The following is a 6,147-nucleotide window of genomic DNA, read 5'->3' as shown; positions in this document are numbered from 1 at the left end:
TTTTTTTCGGTTTTTTTTTTTTTTTTTTTTTTTTGCATGAAGTTATACCACAATCTTCTTGTTGAAGAAAAAAATATATGAACTTCAGACTTTTGTTCCATCAAAGATGGGTGGAAAATGAAATTGTGGTCATCAACAGGTAAACTCCTTAACATTAGAAATTTTTAATCTTGAAAATAAGATAGGTCACCTGCTACAACAGGTAAATGTGACTTGATGGTATAAAAATTGCTTACGCTGATAGTGTATATAACTTAAATCCATAAATCTATATCTATACCTATCTATATCTATCTATCTATCTATACTATACTAAAAGCACGAAGACCCTTAGCAAAATGTCATTCGCCTTCTTTACCCTTTTAAAATGGAGTTCACACTGGACAAAATAGTAATTTAAATATTTTCCTAATATGTGGAACTTTCAAATCAAATAAAATATTATTTATTGAATCTTTTCTTATTTGAAATATGCAAGACTCATAACTAAAATTTTAATTATGAAATCATTCCTTTTAAAATACGTAGAAAGTTTAATATTTAGAATTTCAAAATAAATATAGTCTGGGAGAACTAGGAATATGTTATCTTTTCCTTCTATTTTCTTACGGCAATTCCCTTTGAAATATGTTTAGGCATTCATTCTTTTTATAGGTAATAACTTAGAATTTTAAGGGACAGTGAGATGTTTATACTTAATATATTTTAATTATTAAATGTATTTTTTAAATATTACATAAGAAGATAAAAAAAAACTATCTATATTTTCTCTATTATAACAAATTTAAAAATGCTCAATGCAAAAAAAAAAAAAAAAATAATTATTCGTTTAATGTTAAGAATAAATAATCAACTCTTTGAATTAATTAATTAGCAAATGAATCCAATTAAATTCTTTTTCAAAATCTCATGTTAGTAAAGTGTCACGACCAGGATTTCCCACCCTCGGGAGTCGTCATGGCTCCTACTCGTGAAAGCTAGGCAAGACAACCAATTGAACTATTTACCCTGTTTTCATTTTTAATCCGATAACAATTAGGAACCAACGATTAAATAACAACAGAATTTAAATAGTCGGAAGACTAAATTGCAAAGTTTTAATAATACTGCTAATGCCAATCCATAACAAACCTACCCAAGACTGGTGTCACAACTTCACAGACTGTCTAGGAGTACTACAAATAAAGGTCTGAAAGAAATAATACAACACTGTCTCTGGAAATACATGAAAGAAACAGGAATAAAGATAGAGGGAGACGCCAAGGCCTGCGGATGCCTGCAGGACTACCTCGGGTCGCCCGACGATCAAGAAGCAGCAATCTCACTGCGATCCGAAAGCTAAAGCACTGGGATCTGCACAAAAAAGTGCAGAGTGTAGTATCAGTACAACCGACCCCATATGCTGGTAAGTGCCTAGCCTAACCACGGCGAAGTAGTGACGAGTCTAGGACCAGACTACCAAATAAACCTGTACAGTTAAACCATATATATAGCAAGTAACAATAAAGGAAGAGTAGCAGTTTAAGATGGGAAGGGGACATGCTGTGCGGGGTATCATTTACCAACAGTAACTCAGAAGAAAAGCATAAAGAAAAATTTAGAATTCGCAGCAGAAGGAATAAGGAAAACAGTAACAATTCAATATCCACTTTTATCCTTTATTGTTGCGGCGTGTAACCCGATCCAAATCATAAAACAATATTGCGGCGTGCAACCCGATCCACATCACATTTCACTGTTGCGGCACGCAACCCGATCCATATAATATTGTTGCGGCGTGCAACCCGATCCATAATATACAATTCAACACCAATCACAAAGAATCTCGACAAGGGAGCAATAAGAAAACAACAACATCCCGGCAAGGGAATCGACAGTAAGGAGTAACTACGTCCCGGCAAGGGAATCAGCTATAACCAAACGTGTTCCAATATTTGATTTCACAAAAGAGACCTCAACTAGAACCAACACTCAACCATAAGCAATTTCCACGAGAATAATCATAATTCTTGCCCACACAAAGGATCAATAACTTAGGCATTCGTAGTACTTATTAAGAACACACCGATTTCAATTTAAAACTCACGGGCATGCTTGACATCAACGTATAGATACTCGTCACCATGCCTATACGTCGTACTCATCAAATAACACATAGAAAATAGGACTCGACTCCTAATCCCTCAAGCTAAGGTTAGACCAAACACTTACCTCGATGCCACGAACACAATTGAAGCCTCAACTATCGCTTTACCTCTTGATTCCACCACCAATTCGCTCGTATCTAGCCACAAGTTACTTAATTATATCAATAAATGCTAAATGAATCAATTCTAATGCATGGAAATAAGTTTTCTAAAGTTTTTTTCAAAAAGTCAAAAATCGACCCCAAGCCCACATGGTCAAAACACGAGGTTCGAACCAAAATCCGATTACCCATTCACCCACGAACTCAAATATACAATTTGTTTTGAATCGGAACTCAAATCGAGGTCCAAATCCCCAAAATTTGAAAAACCTAGGTTCTACCCAAAACACCCAATTTCCCCCATGAAAATTATTGATTTTTAGTTGAAATCATGTGAAAGATGTTAAAGATTAAAGAAAACAAGTTAGAAATGACTTACAACCGATTTGGAAGAGAAGTTGTCTTTGAAAAATCGCCCAAGAGTGTTTTGGTTTTGAAAGAGTGTAAAAAATGGTTGAAATGCATCTAAGTTATGAATTTACAGGTCTCTGATGTCGCAATTGCGACCAAGGTTCGCAATTGCGAACCCTTCAGAAAACTGACACTTTCGCATTTGCGAAGAAAATGTCGCATTTGCGACCAAGTCAAATTTCCGGTCATCTTTGCATTTGCGATAGACCGTTCGCAAATGCGAAATCGCATTTGCGATAGAAGAGTCGCATTTGCGACTAAGGCTGCCGAGGTCCAATTTCGCATTTGCGAGGCTTTGTCGCATTTGAGAGCTTGCGAAGCCTGCAGACCTGATCATACCAGCTGAAAAACCTGCAATTTCCTAAGTTAAAATTCCACCCAGTGGCCTATCCAAAACTCACCCAAGCCCTCGGGGCTCCAAACCAAACATGCACACCAACCTAAAAACATCATACGGACTTGTTCATGCATTCAAATCACCAAAATAACATCAAAAACTATGAATTTAGCATCAAAATCATGAAATCACTTAAGAACATCAATTTTTTCCAATTTTCTCAAATAAGGTCCGATTCACGTCATTTCAAGTCCGTTTCTTACCACATTTCACAGACTTAACTTAAACCACATATAAGACCTGTACCGGGCTTCGGAACCAAAATACGGGCCCGATACCATCAAATTTCAAACACATTTCATTTCTAAAAACTCATATAATTTCCAGAAAACAAATTTCTTTAAAAATTCATTTCTCGGGCTTGGGACCTCGGAATTCGATTCCAGGCATACACCCAAGTCCCATATTTTCCTACGGACCTCCCAGGATCGTCGAAATACGGATCCGGGTCCGTTTGCTCAAAATGTTGACTAAAGTCAACCATAATTAATTTTTAACTCTAGGAATCTATATTTTTCATATTTTCACATAGAAGGCTTTCCGGATATAGGTTCGGACCATGCACGCAAATCGAGGTGGGACAAAAAGGAGGTTTTAAGGCCTCGGAATACTGAATTTATTTCTAAAACAAGTGATGACCTTTTAGGTCATCACCTCCTCCACCTCTAAAACAACCGTTCGTCCTCGAACGGACATAAGAAGGAAGTACCTGAGTCGGAGAAAAGATGGGGATAACGGCTCCGCATATCGGACTCAGACTCCCAGGTCGATGCCTCAGCAGACTGACCTCTCCACTGAACACGAACAGAAGGGAAACTCTTCGATCTCAACTGACGAACTTGCCGGTCTAGAATAGCTACCGGTTCCTCCTCATAGGACAGATCCTTGTCCAACTGGACAGTGCTGCAATCTAACACGTGGGAAGGATCGTCGTGATACTTCCGAAGCATGGACACATGAAACACAGGATGCACGGCTGATAAACTCGGCGGCAACGCAAGTTTGTAAGCCACCTCTACCACTCGATCAAGAATCTCAAATGGGCCAATGAACCTAGGGCTAAGCTTGCCCCTCTTCCCAAATCTCATCACGCCCTTCATAGGCGACACCCGAAGCAATACCCGCTCACCGACCATGAATGTCAAATTACGAACCTTACGGTCGGCATAACTCTTCTGCCTGGACTGAGCTGAACGAAGCCTATCTTGAATGATCCTGACCTTGTCCAAGGAATCCTGCACTAGATCCGTACCCAACAACCGAGCCTCTCCCGGCTCAAACCACCTAACCGGCGACCGACACTGCCTACCATATAAAGCCTCATAGGGAGCCATCTGAATGCTCGACTGGTAGCTGTTGTTGTAGGCAAACTCCGCTAAAGGCAAAAACTGATCCCACGAGCCTCCAAAGTCAATGACACAAGCTCAGAGCATATCCTCCAAAATCTGAATGGTCCGCTCGGTCTGCCCATCCATCTGAGGATGAAACGATGTGCTCAACTCCACCCGTGTGCCCAACTCTCGCTGAACTGCTCTCCAAAAATGTGAGGTAAACTGCGCACCTCGATCCGAAATGATAGACACGGGCACTCCATGAAGACGGACAATCTCCCGGATATAGATCTCAGCTAATCCCTCGGAAGAATAGGAGACTGCCACAGGAATGAAATGTGCTGACTTGGTCAGCCTATCAACAATAACCCACACTGCATCGAACTTCCTCTGAGTCCGTGGGAGTCCAACAACGAATTCCATTGTGATACGCTCCCACTTCCACTCAGGAATCTCAACATTCTGGAACAAACCACCAGGCCTCTAATGCTCGTACATAACCCGCTGACAATTCAAACACCGAGCCACATATGCGACAATGTCCTTCTTTATTCTCCTCCACCAATAATGCTACTGCAAATCCTGGTACATCTTCGTCGCACCCGGAGGGATAGAATACCGGGAACTATGGGCCTCCTCTAAAATCAACTCTCGGAGTCCATCCACATTAGGCACACAAACTCGACCCTGCAATCTCAAAACTCCATCATCTCCTAAGGTAACCTGCTTGGCACCTCCGTGCTGCATCGTTTCTCTAAGGACACACAAATGAGGATCATCATACTGCCGGTCTCGGATACGCTCCAATAATGAAGAACGAGCGACTGTGCAAGCTAACACATGGCTGGGCTCAGAAACAACCAACCTCACGAACTGATTGGCCAAAGCCTGAACATCCAAAGCAAGCGGTCTCTCACCGACCGGAATATAAGCAAGACTGCCCATACTGGCTAACTTCCCGCTCAAAGCATCGGCCACCACATTGGCCTTTCCCGGATGATATAAGATGGTGATATCATAATCTTTTAACAGCTCCAACCACCTCCTCTGCCTCAAATTTAGCTCCTTCTGCTTGAACAAGTATTGCAAACTCTTGTGATCCGTGAACACCTCACATGCCACGCCATATAGATAATGCCTCCAAATCTTCAGCGCGTGAACAATGGCTGCTAACTCCAAATCATGGACTGGATAGTTCTTCTCATGAATCTTCAACTGACGCGAAGGATAAGCAATGACCTTGCCATCCTGCATCAACATCGCACCAAGCCCAACACGAGATGCATCACAATAAACTGTATATGGCCCTGAACCTGTGGGCAAAACCAACATTGGCGCTGTAGTCAAAGCTGTCTTGAGCTTCTGGAAGCTCGCCTCGCACTCGTCCGACCACCTGAACTGGGCACCCTTCTGGGTCAACCTGGTCATCGGGGCTGCGATAGATGAAAACCCCTCCACAAAGTGACGATAATAGCCTGCCAAACCCAAGAAACTCCGGATCTCTGTAGCTGATGCTGGTCTAGGCTAGTTCTTTACTGCCTCAATCTTCTTCGGATCAACCTAAATACCCTCTGCGGAAACCACATGACCCAAGAAAGCAACTGAACTCAACCAGAACGAAAACTTAGCATACAACTGACTATCTCTCAGAGTCTGAAGAACCACTCTCAGATGCTGCTCATGCTCCTCCCGGCTGCGGGAATAAATCAAAATATCATCAATGAAAACTATCATGAACGAATCCAAGTAAGGCCTGAACT

This window comes from Nicotiana attenuata, unplaced genomic scaffold (genome assembly GCF_001879085.1).
Source record: "Nicotiana attenuata strain UT unplaced genomic scaffold, NIATTr2, whole genome shotgun sequence".
Lineage (NCBI taxonomy): Eukaryota > Viridiplantae > Streptophyta > Magnoliopsida > Solanales > Solanaceae > Nicotiana > Nicotiana attenuata.
Note: the sequence above shows the minus strand (reverse complement) of the source record.